Source organism: Hypomesus transpacificus, unplaced genomic scaffold, assembly GCF_021917145.1.
Source record: "Hypomesus transpacificus isolate Combined female unplaced genomic scaffold, fHypTra1 scaffold_62, whole genome shotgun sequence".
NCBI lineage: Eukaryota > Metazoa > Chordata > Actinopteri > Osmeriformes > Osmeridae > Hypomesus > Hypomesus transpacificus.
In genome coordinates, this window is record NW_025814035.1 from 284,427 (window position 1) to 299,819 (window position 15,393).

General features: G+C 41.4%; 1 long non-coding RNA gene across 4 annotated transcripts; it reads left to right on the forward strand.

Annotated features, from left to right (window-relative positions):
- Window positions 1-2,755: 2,755 nt before the first annotated feature.
- Window positions 2,756-7,887, forward strand: LOC124466075. 4 transcript variants are annotated; one of them, XR_006955875.1, is made up of 5 exons: window positions 2,756-4,543; window positions 4,641-4,709; window positions 4,809-4,862; window positions 5,001-5,093; window positions 5,196-7,887. It is a non-coding gene; the product is annotated as an uncharacterized LOC124466075 (long non-coding RNA). The 4 variants fall into 4 exon arrangements; XR_006955873.1 differs by having other exon boundaries at window positions 4,653-4,709; XR_006955876.1 differs by having other exon boundaries at window positions 2,756-3,921; window positions 4,487-4,709.
- Window positions 7,888-15,393: the final 7,506 nt, after the last annotated feature.

Sequence of the window (15,393 nt, forward strand, 5' to 3'; positions counted from 1 at the left end):
ACAATTCATGTTTCAGCTAAACAGTATATGTTAATCAGCATCTGAATTATGTGATGAGAAATGGGAAGTGTAGTTGCTGAAAATGTGCATATTTTATCGATAAAACGGCTAATTTGTAAATTTGCTCCGACTTTTCGATAACCTAGCTAGCATCGCAGTCCAGTGCCACCTACTCTTCTGGCGGTGAATTGTTTTCAGCACCCACAGCCTTCGGAGTACTATAAATTCAACAAGTCCGTCTGTCCGTATCAGAGTGGGCGTAGTATAAATTGGCCTTAAGGTGACATATAAGATAAAGATCAAATGACAGAAACGTACGCTTTTTAATGGCTGTTGTAGTAATGAGCACTAGAAAGAGACCAATATGGACATTAAGTTAAAGATAGAGCAATATGGACATTCAGTTATTTATGGCACCTGGTGCATATCTATCTGTGACTGATTTGGCTGGAAATGGATTAGCAATGATCGTTGCTTTTGGATTGTTGTATGTGTAGAAGACACTTATGGCTGATTCTAGGATGGTAACTGTTAGATAATTGTCATTATCAAGTAATTCACAGAGTCAATGACGTCAAGGAAGCTTTATTACTTGCGGCTGGCTGCAAGGAGACAAATAGCCATGGTGGTCCAAAGATGTCTGCAAGCTCGTCTCCATGCAGGGCCGTATCTCGAAAAATATTAATGGGGTGGCAGGAGATTTTGAGGGGTGGCACCCCCGTGGCAGAAGTGTGTATATATGCTGATTTAATTGCAGTCATATTAATCAATGTTTATTTGGAATGCCCCCAAATTAAGACAATTTAACTCAAAAACTTTAGGCTACGTTATTATGGCACATTATTAAAGCTTTAATTCAAATATATCAAGGAAACACTGAAAAAAGTTTTCAAAAGTGTTTTCAAAGATTTATTGGTTAATAATAAACTGTATCACCAAACCGAAGGTTGGACAACTCGGTCAACTAGTAGAAGAATGTGCAACAAGTTTGAAGTTTGTATGGTCGATTTTGACAAAGATACTGAAGAAACACTGAAAATTGTGTGTATTCAAGTGTCTGCTAGGTTTTTCGGCATTCCCTAAATATGACACGGAGCCTGAACAGAGGTATGAGTATGAATGTTTGTTGAATCTCTAAACCTTTGTCTCGGCGCAGTGGGGCGGGTGGTTGGAGTCGTCTAGTGCTGCATTCATTGCAGTGGGATATTAGCAGGCCCAAACGTAATTCACGAGTGCAGAATTCCGATGTAAACCCGCGGAATTTCAAATATAATACATCGGTCCGAGGCCAAATTTAAAGTTCACATGACATGAAAACTTCACTTTAGGAGGTTATTTAACATTAATATGAGTTCCCCTAGCCTGCCTTTGGTCCCCCAGTGGCTAGAATTTTCGATAGGTGTAAACCAAGCCCTGGGTGTTCTTCTCCGCCTTCGAGAAAATGAAGGCTCAAACCCTCCGTTTGAAAATCTGCTCCTTGCGACGTCACAAGGAGCCAGGCTACCGCCCTTCTCTCTGCTTTGCCCGCCCATGAAAAAGTGAGCTACGATCGTGCGAAGGCAAGTGCGATATCGGTTTTTCCTGGAGAGACATCATGGCTAGCAAACAAACGAAGCATAACAGTTGCTCAGTGTTTGAATGTACAAATCAAACGTTTTTTTTTTTTTTTCTTCTCCATCCAAACCTCTGCACAACCAGTATCTTACTCTTATTTTCGACACAACTTCCCAAAGTTTTGTATGTCTGCGCCAAACATTTCAGCCACTACTGTTTCCTCAATTTGAGCCAACACAAAGCTGGCCTTGCTAAAATTAAATTCTGGATCATTACTAAATCTCCTTGGTCAAGTTACAAACCTTGGACACCTTAACTAATGCTATATTTTGTTGCTCTACTGTGTATGGTTACCTAGCTTGCTACCCTTAGAATGTGGCTGTAACATTAGGGTTACCAGACGACTTCTTTTACCCGGATATTACATGTCCTCTTTACGAGACCAAAAAAAATGCGTCCGGCAGGGATTCCAAAAACGTCTGGGATTTTGTCTCGTCGGATATTTGTTTTTCTGTGGGTCTTTCACAAACTATTATTAGGCCCTTACAAGTTTTGGAAAGTGTATCTCTCTTACGTTCCACCTTCTTGCGTGAGCTCTGACTGTAGAGAAAACTGTCATTGGTCGACCGCCTTCTCAGTGTTGCCTGATGCACGATAATTATCCTCCAAATACGATCATTTTGAGCCTTTGGTACGATACTTATCCATTCCCAATCTGGCAACACTGAGCACCTTGCGCCTCCAGTTGCATTATTTACAATAGCACATGACATCTGCAGCCATGCCAAAACGTAAATATGTCTCGATTTTGTTATTTGTCGCCAAAAATATGTTACATTTATTGCTATTACATTTATTGCTGTAATATATGGACAAGACACATTACCCCCCCCCCCCCAAGATGGATGGCATCCATATCTGTCAACACTCCCGTTTTCCCCGGGAGTCTCCCGTATTTCACACCCATCTCCCGCCCCCCTCCTGTTTTGTCATTTCTCCCGTGAAACTCCGTAATTTGTATAGCCAAACCTCGTTATATTTACATTTAGTCATTTAGCAGACGCTCTTATCCAGAGCGACTTACAGTAAGTACAGGGACATTCTCCCCGAGGCAAGAAGGGTGAAGTGCCTTGCCCAAGGACACAGCATCATGTGCACCAGCCGGGAATCGAACTGGCAACCTTCAGATTACTAGCCCGATGCTCTACCCGCTCAGCCACCTGACTCCCTGGTTATATAAATATTCACATCAATATATTATTTCAATGTTGTCCAGTTGCCAGATCTTGTATGAAACGCATCCTACTCACATACTACATAGGCTATCACACAATTTTCAACCCATTTGTGACCGCAACCAGAGCCCGTCTATATTAAACATTCTCTGCCGCAACCTACAACCCGGTTGCGCTGTTGATATCTCCGCAGGTAGGCGGGAGAATTTGAATAATACACGGTTGAATTTTGATACAGAATCACTTGTAGAAATGGCAAAAGTCTCAGGTGGTGCTACGGCAAAAAAAACGAAATATAGCTGCAAATTAACAGTAGGCTACACAGTAGCGGACTGGCCATCGGGAGCACCGGGAGAATTCCCGATGGGCCAAAGCACTTCTGGGCCCGAGGGCCGCTTGCCTTATTGTTTTTACTACTAATAAAAATTTCGGTAGAAGATTGAGCAACACGGTTGGCCAACACGGTTGGCCGGCCCCCCTTTCCTCCAGGACGGCTGGTCTACAATGACAGATCGAAAGCTAGCTAGTAGAGACAATATAAAAATGGAAAACCAGGCCAAGAAACGTATCTAGAAATCTTCAGATTTTGTTTGGGCTTGTGTATTAGAAATTCTCTCTCGCAAATATCCAACTCGGTGGAGTGAGAAGGGTGGGTGGAGTTGTCTTGTGCTGCATTCGCTTGCAGTCGTTATTAGAATTGTTCTCGCAGTCGCCACAACATTTCTTTGTTTTCAAAGCTACCGACTTGGGTGGCAGCTGGGATGGCAAGGCTATATTTAGGGTGGCAGTTGCCCCTGTGTTTCCATGTTAACCATTTATACAACAACCACTGGCGTGTTCAGGGAGTGGCCTAGGGTGGCACGTGCCACCCCTGAAATCTGATTGGCCACCCCAAGTGCCACCCCAATATCTTAAAATATGATTGGCTATATACCAAGTCAGAGGCGGGCCACGGCACTGAATGTAAACTGCACTCTTGTTTAGAGTTGCAGTTCCTTCTCAAACCTGAGAGGCAGATATGCGCTAAAGTAGCCTGCAAAAAAAAAGGCGCTAAGAAGAAGTTTGAACGGCAAACCTACAGGTGAAACAGTCTATGGAAGCAACACGTCTCTGGAGCGTCGTCGTGAAAGATGTGAGTAGCCTACATTTGACTGCACTTACTGTGCCTGTAGTTAAAAGCTGTAACGGTAATAAGCTAAACATTTACCCTGTCTTGTTTTATTTCTTTTTATTGTAATTGGCACAAGGCTGTCGTCATCTCATCTAATTAGCAAACACTGTTTGACTGTCAACGATGCTAAAGCTAACATTTAGCTATTCTGTACTGCTAACATTGTTATGTTAGACCCGTGTAACATCAATTACATTCGTGTGTATACACCTATCTATTGTACAACATATAAGAATGTCGTGCATTAGGGACTATTACAGTATGAAAAGAAATCAGAATATAAAGGATTTCTTCCAAAGAAAGAAATCCAAAATAGAGCCAGAGCAGAGCAGTCAGTCAGAGGATGAGAGCCAGTTTGTCCTGAAACAGGCTTCAGCTGTACACATAGGTATGTGAAATCCTGATGGTTCAAGTTTGTTCTCATGTTTGAATTTACTCATTTGGTTTGACTGTAACATACCACTTAGTTTACTTAGGAAAGGCTGGTTGTATTATCATTCTAATCACAGCTTATGTATTATTATAGAGTCACATGTGGATGCCGGTAAAGATGAAAGACCCTCAACATCACATACACATCAGGGTTTGTATGAATTTACCTTCTTTAAAACATTATGTGCATTGATTCAAACTGGGATATTTCACTTATACTACAGTGGCATAAACTGTCATTAATCCAGAGGTTCCTGCAGGCCATGCACATGGGGATAATGGTGTGGCAGCCCCATTTGGCGGGCTCAGACCTATTGGTATGTCTTAACAATTCATTTTTCATATAAAGTATCATATGCTTAATATTTTAAGCACATTTTATTATCATTCTAATGACAACCTATGTGTTATTGCAGAGTCAAATGAAGATTCTTGTGATGAAGGCCCCTTACCGTCACATACACAGCACAGTATGTATGCCTTACCTTTTTTTTACATTACAGTATCCACTTTTATTTGGATCATTATATTAATAACACTGGTGTCTAAAAGCTAAATGTGACAATTTGAAATATAATTAAACTTATAAAATCTCTGTATTGCTTCAGGTGTGTCCAGTGCTGACAATCAAGAGGTTCCTGCAGGCCATGCACAAGGGGATAGTGGTGTGGCAGCCCCTTTAAGCTGGCCCGGACCTATTGGTATGTCTTAACAATTCATTGTTATGACTTAACAATTCAAGTCAAATTAGTGACTTAAATGACACTTAAAGGTTCTGATTCCCATACATTTGTCACTTACAGATATTTCACAGTCAAGAGCAGCAGGACCCACTCAGCCCCAGTTAAAGATGTATCCAAAAACCATGCAAGGGGAGAAGAGGTCGTTCAATCCATCTTGGTACAACACGTTTTCATGGCTTGAGTACTCACCAATGAAAGACTGCGCTTACTGCTATGCATGCAGACAGTTCTCTTTGCCTAGCACGTCAGAATCAGTTTTCACCTCAGAATCCGGCTTTTCAAATTGGAAAAAAGCAATGTATAAAGAGGCTGGCTTTAAGGTGCATGAAAAATCAGATTCTCACATTACTGCCATGTTAGCTTGGAGTGAACACAAGAGGGCTGCACTTACAGATGCTTCTGTATTAAACATGATCAACAAAGAGTACAAAAAGAAGGTTGAAGAGAATCGCAGTTACATTAAAACTGTTGCAGAAGTACTGCTTTTGACAGCCACACAAAATATGGCACAAAGAGGGCACTGTGAGTCTGAGCAATCTGACAACAAAGGGAATTTCTTAGAAGTTCTTGAAATGATTGCTAAACACAATCCCATAGTAGACCAAAAAATGAAAGCAAAAGGCAATGCAAAATACACAAGCAATACCATACAAAATGAAATTCTGCAGTGCTTAGCCAGTATGGTGCAGGATTCCATCGTGAAAGAAGTGAGAGTGAGGTATTCTCCATCATTGCTGATGAAACCAAAGATCTACAAAAAAAGGAGCAGCTGTCATTAGTACTTCGATATTATTACAATGGGGCTGTTCATGAAAGCTTCCTTGAATTCCAGCATGCACAAAATCTAGATGCTAAGGGGCTTAGTGGCATGATCATCAAGTGCTTAGAAAGCTATGGCCTTCAGTATAAATCAAACCTTGTTGGACAAGGTTATGACGGCGCCTCAGTAATGAGTGGTAAACATTCGGGTGTGGCAGCCAGAATTAAGACAGAGGCTAAAACTGCGTTTTATGTCCACTGTAATGCGCACTGTCTAAACTTGGTCTTGGTTGACACTGTAAAGTCAGTTCCAGAGGCAGATTGTTTCTTTTCACTGCTTGAAAAGATCTATGTATACATGTCAGGCTCTTATGTGCACCAGAAATTTACTTACTGTCCAGAAAGAGATGTATGGTGGCACACCTAGAGAGTTACAAAAATTAAGTGACACAAGATGGGCATGTAGAGCAGTATCTTGCAGGAATTTGATGGATAGATTACCAGCTGTGTTGTGTGTTCTTCAAAATATAAGTGAAGAAAATTACAGAGACAGGTTCATTGATGCTAGAGGTCTGCTTGCACAGATTGACCTCACATTCATAGGCCTTACTTGCAACCTTCCGAAAAGTTTTCGGTGACACAAAGCTGCTTTCTGACCTGTTGCAGTCACCCTCAGTTGATTTAGCTATGGCAGCAGAAATGGTGGAGTCACTTCTTGATACTTTTAGGACTATAGGACTGAGACATTTAGTGATAAACTGTGGCATGACATAGTAGAGACAGCCAAACAGTGCAACATAGCTGTTGGGAATGTTGAGAAGAAAAGAGCACATAAAGTCAGCACCAAACTTGGTGGGTCGTATGTGACATGTACTATAGGCCTGCGCAAGGGTAATGCAGACAAAGACGCATTCAGGCTGGGACTACTCTACCCCGTCCTTGACACCTTAGTTTCTGAAATGGAAAGAAGGTTCTCAAAAATTAACTGTTCAGTAATGAGAGGTATACAGGCCTTAAATCCTAAAAGCAGTACATTCCTCCAGGATGACCAGGTCTTAGACTTTGGAAAAATATATGGGTGTGATAAGGAAAATCTTACTCATGAGCTTCACCAGGCTAGAAGAACTTTGCCAAGGAAAGCTGAGAGTGGGGCGGCACAGTTGGGAAACATCCTAGATTTAACAGTGTTTTTGGAACCATACCAAAAGGTGTTTGTTGAGCTCTTCAGGCTATGCAAAATAGCTCTAGCCCTCCCAGTCACCAGTGCTGCACGTGAGCGGAGTTTTTCAGCTCTAAAGCTCATTAAAACTCATTTGAGTACAACCATGCTAGACAACAGACTAAGCCATTTAGGTGTGCTAAGTATTGAGTCAAGAAGAGCGAGGGCACTCAACATGGATGATTTTATCAAAGTGTTTGCAAGCAAACACAAGAACAGGCGAATTGCACTGTTTTAACCCTCCTGTTTACCTCAGCTTAATAGTCCATGAGCCAGGGGGTTGGTCGTGCCATTTTGGAGGGAGCAAGTCTCATGGTGATATTTTTTTTGAAAGGTCTATGTGGGACATAGACCTATATACTGTTCAAGTGTACCAAGTTTCATGTGGTTGTGAAAAAGTTAATATCATTCTCACATATCACCTGGATTATAACCCACTGCTACTGAAATGGAATTCTCTTGACCTCAGTGTCATGACAATGTGACCGATGGACAGATTATAGTCTAAGCTTTACAATGATATATGACTTCATGGCATTGTGTGTTGGTTTCCCTCTTTTATACTGGATCTATGTGTAAAATGGCAAAAAAAGATGTGAAAATTTGAATGATGTTGGCAGTTTTGTCAAGTATATATTTTGCCCAAAGAGTCTTATTTATTTTAATTTTGTTGGCACTTTATACAGAAAGTGCATTGTCTTTTTTGTATGTACTGTATATCATACCTTGGAAGGTTGTTTTGAAGCTAGAATAAAGTATGGTAGTTTTCAATCACATTTGTATGTTGCCTTTTCCTGAATGTTGTGACTAGTAGGTCTGTTCTTGCTTGCAGTGTTAGTAAGTAGATCTATCTATAAGTAGATATGGCTGTGGTAACACCCCATACAAAAATGGTAACGTAATGCTATGCCGACACATGTGTGTGTGCGCGCATACGTGAGTGTATATGTCTGCACAGGCGCTCCTGCTCACACTTCATGCCACCCCTGCACACGTCAGTGCCCCACTGGTGCCAACCCTATCAAAAATGTCTGGACACGCCCCTGACAACAACGCTCTCAACAGTCATTAGGTGCGTTCGACATCGACTGCGGCTGAAACGACTGGCGAGAGTGCCGTTTGCAGTCGGGGAGGAGTTAAAAACGCCTCCTTAAAGTCGGCTATTCCTGCGTCTCTTGGTTTGCTGCGTTGATGTCAGTCATGGCCGATCAAGTTCTGTTTGCTTACTTTATCGCTGACGAACTGCATAGTTGAGAATTCAATTGTTTTCGCATTAGAACTTGCACGAACCAGTGCACTGAAATTTATCATTTTATGTATTGGGCAATGTTAAACTTTCTCCAATCTGCAGATTGATAATACAACCCAGACATCCCAAGTCTCCCGGAAGGTCCGGGAGTATCCCGCATTTCAATAGGGAGGGAAGGGGGGGGGGGGGTTACTGGGGTGGCTAAGGCTACTTCAGGGGGTCCACAGACCAAGGCCGAATCCCAATACTCCCCCTTACCCCTTCCCCTTAGTTTTGCGCGTTTCCGTGAGAGCTAGTGGTGTCCCAATACTCTTTTGGAGCTAGGGGTAGGGCTAAGACTAAGGGGTGTACACCCCTTAAAACCAAGTAATATCGGGAGCTTATTGAAACCTAGGGCTATGTGAATCCTGCGCGACCGGCAACAATGGCGGCCAGATCATCCAGAGAGTCCGATAACTGTAATATTTTAACTGTAATATTAATTATGACAGTTTTGTTTTGTGTTATACACAGTCCTGAACATACATATATATGCAACCATTTTCCAAATCGAAACATTTCTAAAAATCGCTTGTTTGGTACGCTAATGTGCGTACCAAACAAGGATTTGGTACGAACAGTGTTGAATTGCACAACAGTCCCGTATTTTTCTGACTAGCATGTCTACAGTTTTAAGTAAACTCCATTAGCAGCAAATTTCGTTTAATATCAGTGCATAACACTACTTGCTTTGGAGATATCGATACGTGCTAGACGACGTACCTGTAACCAAGTGGCGTCCCATTTCCTAGGGCTATGTATCCCTTTCCCCTTAAGGCCGTTATATGGTACTCCATACTTAACGATTACGGACACATGGGAAGGGCCTACGCATAGATGGAACGCCCTGAAACGCCCTCTCCGTCGTCTACGGGGCCGTCGGAGAGCTCTCCCGTGCACCGTTGAAATTCCTGTCGATCCGTCATGCCGTGTTGTACAGCGACGGATATCCCTTGGCCGTAATTGGTCCGCTACGACATCATTTCCAAACGACATCATTTCCGACTTCGACAGAAAGTCGTTTTCTCTAAGGTCGTCTTTTTGAAAGACGTCTGTGATGAGAACTTCTTGGAGAGAAAGTTTATTGTGAGCTAGTTAATGCTCTACTCTAGCGAATTCAGAAACGTGAGTTTGTTGTCTGTGCACTGACTGCCACAGTTTAGTGACCTAGAGTAGTACATTGTAGTTTTGACTGTTTGTATGGAACTTTTTGTTTCCAATTATATCAGTCTTTTTGTTTATCATTTTTCATATTGGATTATACACTTGGTGGTGGAGAAATGAATTCACAAAACCAGAGCCTTGTCTATATCGCAGGGGTGTCAAACTCATTTTCACCGAGGGCCACATCAGCATTATGGTTGCCGTCAAAGGACCAGTTGTAACTACGATGTAACGTCAGTAACGATGTAAAAACATGGTGTTTTTGTTGTAGCTTTTGTGGCTTTTAATTCTTGGACAATCTGCTGTTTTTCTTGGAGAATACATTTGCATATTTTTCTCAAGTGTTTGGTGACAAAATGTAAGCGCGCATAGCGCAAGTCAAGAGCAAAACTTTTTTTGCCCTTCATTTGAACGCAGAATAGCTTTTTGAGCTTTATGTAAAATAAACATTGCCGTTTTCCAATTGGTAAAACCTTGTCTAATGAAGGTGATGTCTTCATCCTTTCTGGCTCCAAATTGTCGACAAGGGAAACAGAAACATGCTAGCTTGGCTGAGTACTCTAACCAAGTTCGAGAGCGATACCAACTTGGGTTGAATGCCCGAGGACCTTGGCTGAAAATGCACATGGGGTACGTTCGCAGAACCGGCTGCATTGGAGTGCTGTCATTCAAACCATGCTCGCCTTCACCCAGTTAAACTTTGCGTTTAACACTGATGTGCATACACTGCTTTCTAGAGGCGGGATGTCGTCACTTTTCCGTAACACAATCGAAATGCATGGTGAGAGATGTCGTTTATGGTCAATGCACGCTGTAAAGCAGCGTTGACTTATTTCAATAGCCCATTAAGCTTCCGCGGGCCACATAAAATGACCTGGCGGGCCACATTGGGCCTTGAGTTTGACACCTGTGCTATATCGTATCGTCTCGTCACATGATCAAATAGAGACTTGCCATTGCACAACAACATGCATATTATCCAGCAATCTTCATTGCTAATAACTAAACTACCAAAGAAAATAAGAACGTATTCATTTCATGGAATCGTTTTTTAATAGTTTCTATAGTGTATATAAGATAAGCATATCATTTTGTTATAGAGTGCTACTATTTTCCCCACAAATAATACCTACCATGATAGAGATAAGTTTGCTCTTTCAGGTGGATATAGTGCATTCGACACAGTCTTTAACATAATATTATGTGACTGTACCTGCTGCACTCATCGTCTGACTAGTGACAGCTGGGGCCTGTACTACGAATCAAGATTTGGCGTTAGCGAGGTAACTTCAGGTTCAACCCAGGGTTTTCTGTACTACGACGGTGGATCACTTGTTACCGGGGTAGATCGCCATGGTAACACATGCTGAACAGCTAACCTGGTCGGGAGCAGGATAAGTTGGAGATCAGAGATCAACCGGTGTAAAAACCCCGCCCACTAACTCATTCTTGACGATAATGTCGTCACTGTTCATAGTAGATCCTTTGCAGCTTGGTATGCGGATAGTGAGAGGTGCGCTCAGAAGAGCCAGAACATTTAGAGACCAACAAAACCCTTTTGCATTCCCTCATGAGTATCTTTCTGAAAGATATAGATTCTGAACAGAGGGAATTACGTATATTGCCAGCTTCTTGAGCCGTATGTTGCCAGTGCGACGCATTGAAGCTGTGCACTCAGTCCCACAGACTAGCGTTTCGTTATTTCGCTATGGGTAGTTTTAGTGTGGGTGATGCGGAGTGATGAAAAGTAGATAGGCTATCCAAAGTGCCCTTTGTAAAAACTTTGGACTCTAATATGTTGACAAAATGAAACAAGGTTTTTCACTCAATGTTCTGATTTCCGTTCTGGAAATGTATGCAAAGAATATCATATTTTACAACTTAATCATTTGCTCATTTACACATAGGCCTACATTTACAGGAAACTAGTAATGAAAACATTATTTGACCAACTATTAGTTATCAACTTGAGAGGTTTCATGTTGATATGTTATCCCTATTCAGGGTGTCTCCCCTTAACCCTTTTGACCTTGGGTTGCTTTGACCCATTTTCTAATCATTTCCATATCAGAAATTGGGGTTTCTTTCAACCAAAACCTTTCAAACCAAAAAGAACAATGGGTATCTGTACAAAGCTCTTCACAAGTGATACATAAATGATCATTTCACTACTTTGAATTTTAATGTTTCATTCACTTTTATAGCATTTTTCAAAAATAATAAATAGGACATTGAAAGAGAGAAGTGGTGAAAAACCCCATAAAAGATTCAAAAGGCACAACAAAAAAGCCACAAAAAGGTATAAAAAGACCAAAACGTAGACAAAAGTTTAACAAATACATCCTCATGTGTTCTCCCTCCCCTATGAACAGGAAAACTGTCAGTGTAACTAAGTTTAGTGTCATTCATTCAGTCATGTACTATCTCTTCTCATATTCCAGTTTTTCTGTCTCCAGCCTTGTTTTTTTTTATTAAAAGCCTCTTATAATCGAGCTCCAGGGTTCTTTTATACAGGGCCCTCACATTGTCTGCTCCAACCTGAAACAAATGAAGAACATTGTCCCTTTGCAAGGCACACTTGGAGAAAGTTGAAGGTGTCCATTTGACTACTGTGGTTCATTGCTTATACCTTGTGTCTTTGTCATGGCCTTAAAGTGGAGGCCCTAGGCTCAGGGGGAGGAAGAAGTTCCTCTTCCTGCTGAGTTTAACACCATAGACATTTAATCAATTGAGTCATATTTGAAATGCACTTTAAGGACTTGTGTCTTATGTTGAAACCACCACCATTAGTAAGTCATTATAGACACTTCAATCACAGCCACACGTTCACACACTCTCACCATCTGTGTTGAAAGTGGTAAATAAAACTCAAGTGTACCCCCAAAATGAGCAGGCAGATACAGCTTCCTGATCATCTAGGACCTCAACTTGAGAAAGTAAATGGTATATTTGATCAATATTCAGCAACCACATATGGCATACATACTGGCGTATGACTATTAGAGTTAAGTGGCAGAGCGGTGAGGGAATCGGGTCAGTAATCTGAAGGTCGCCAGTTCGATTCCCGGCCGAGCCAAATGACGTTGTGTCCTTGGGCAAGGCACTTTACCCTACTTGCCTCCGGGGGAAATGTCCCTGTACTTACTGTAAGTCGCTCTGGATAAGAGCGTCTGCTAAATGACTAAATGTAAATGTATTAGTTTCACTGTTACCTCTGTATAGCACAGTGGGACGACAGTGGGTGGTGGCAGCAACACCACTGTATTTCCTGTCACTGCAGAGAACAGTAATACATTTCACTCCTACAATATTCATAAATAATTGTTGAATGAACATGGTCACATAGATTACTTGAAACATACATATGCCTGGGCTTCCAACCTGCTGCCACCAGTTGCCTAATTTTTCTTCCTGTTGGCTGCAGGCAATTTCATTGTTCTATAGGTCTTTTGTAGCTATACAATATCCTACAAAAGGGACTAATTCAGGCAATTCAGCCTTGTACTTGTAAAATATGTGCAAGTATTGCCTACTGCTACTTACCGTTTTGAATTATGGTTTTATATTTATTTTGCATTTGCTCCCACGATCGTTTGCCACTGCGGGGTTGCAACTAAAATAATACAGCAACAAAAGTTTAACGTTGTGGAATGCACACATGTAATTATGGTCACATCTTCAATAAGTCATGTAGCTTACGCATTTACAGCATATGCTATTTTCGGCCAGCTTGGCAGCAGCGACTTTATTGAATTTTGCCTGTGTTATAAGTCTGTATTCCTGATATGCTTGTATTACAATATTTCACGCAGGAGGAGTAGACAAAGTTTGTAAGATTATTGTCTGCTCCTCCTGCGTGAAATATGCGGCTCTTGTTTTGTCCATGTTTGCGATTGGACATACGATGCAAACACCGCCCCTTTATGTGAACGCGCACGTCTCTAGATTGGAAAGATCTGGGTTGAGTTAGAGAGATGATAACCGCCGTCGTGATACCACTTATCGTGATTGCGATTGTTAGGCTTCGCGTAGCCGGGTAACTGAAAGTAATCCAGAGCATGTTGAACTTGATTCGTAGTACAGGCCCCTGGTAGGAGGGTCACACGTGTGATGAGAGGTGGGAGATAAACAACGACGATTTCTAACTTACAAAGATGCAACAAAGCAACGTGTTTTCGACAAAAAAAACGCTTCTCCACCTACTGTTCTGGCGGTGAATTGTTTTCAGCACCCCCAGCCTTCGGAGAACCATAAGGCAACAGAAATGCTAATTAATCCGTCATATCCGGCGGCCCGCCCATCCGTAACGGAGTCTGAGTACCATACTGGCACCTTTACTTTCGAGGGCCAAGGGCTAGGGGTAAATTAAGGGGAAGGGGGAGTATTGGGATTCGGCCCAAGTCTGAAAATGTGTGTGTAACCTTAGCCTGGCATCTAAGCAGTGTAAATTATTCATATGATTGCTGATGAGAAATATAAATTAAAATTCACTTGAGTTCTTCAGTGTGGCCTAGGATGGTCCACTAGGGTTACTTAAAAAAATTATACATTTACTATGAATAGACTGTGTCTCTACATCTGAATTGCCACTGCTTTCTTTTTCACACACACTGTGGTGTAGGCTACTCACAAACTGGAGAGACTTTGGTCACTCTGTTTTCATGAATACACTGTATAATCTGGGTTCAACCAGGTTAGATCCTTCTTTTACATTAAAACATAACTTTTAGTGTATAATCACACAAAAAATGCCACAGCCATCAAAACATGAATCAACAACCTACATTTTAAAGTGAGGCTTAATCTGGGAAAAAAACTTTTGTGTAGGCTTACATGTGTGTCCTACAAACACAGGCTTCCAGATATCAATAGTTTGATCAGCTGCCTTTAGTAACTCCAATACCTGTCTAGACATGTTTACAGTGACTAACAGGTCTTCATTGCTATGGCATAATGCCTGGCTGGACGTCTGAGTCTGTTTATGGAGTCCATAAAGTCCTGGTGGTTCGTGGAGTGGCATGGGGGTTTGGGCTGAAGGGATGGGGCATTGTTAGGACCAGGTTTAACCTTTTAGTTCTCTCTCTTATGCCTGGGTTTCAAGAGAGCTGGTCGTGATTGTTTTGTGTGTGCTAGTACCATTCTGTTATTTGATTTGCCGTAGGCTATGGCCAAACAGTAGCCTGTGTTACCGTGAATAAACGATTCAGATTCTGTAACGTCATCGCATCCCTGTTGCTTTTGAATATTTATTGATAGATTTATTTCTGTATTTATTTATTTGTGTACATTTCTGTATTGTATTTCCGATGCAATAGGAGCTTTACTCCAATTTAAGAATCTCTTCATACCCTTCATGTGTTTTCATTAAATGTAACTTACAAACAAGTAGTTTGTTGCATCTTTATTTAATCTTGCCCTACTATTTAGTATGATTTTTATTGAATCATCAATAACTGACAGTTTAACATTTTATGCATGTGTACTGCACAATGATTAACCCTCAAGGACTTGGGTTTGCGAAAGGCTACAGTACTGCACAAAGTCAATATGACTATTGATATATGTTCACGTTATTTTAGTCTCTGCTATGAAAAGAGTGTAAAGGGTGACACTCCCTTTACACTTGGCTGTCTTGGTCTTGCACCTAGCATCTTGGATTTCATAATGGTTGGGTGTGATGCATGGGGATGTATTGCATGCTCCAAATAGGGAGTTGTGATGTATTCTACAGCTTCCCAGCTGATAGTGAGAGGAGAAAGAGGTGGTTTGCTTAAGTCAACAGGAGCAACCTCAATACAACAAACTTAACACAATTAAAAGCATGTAAT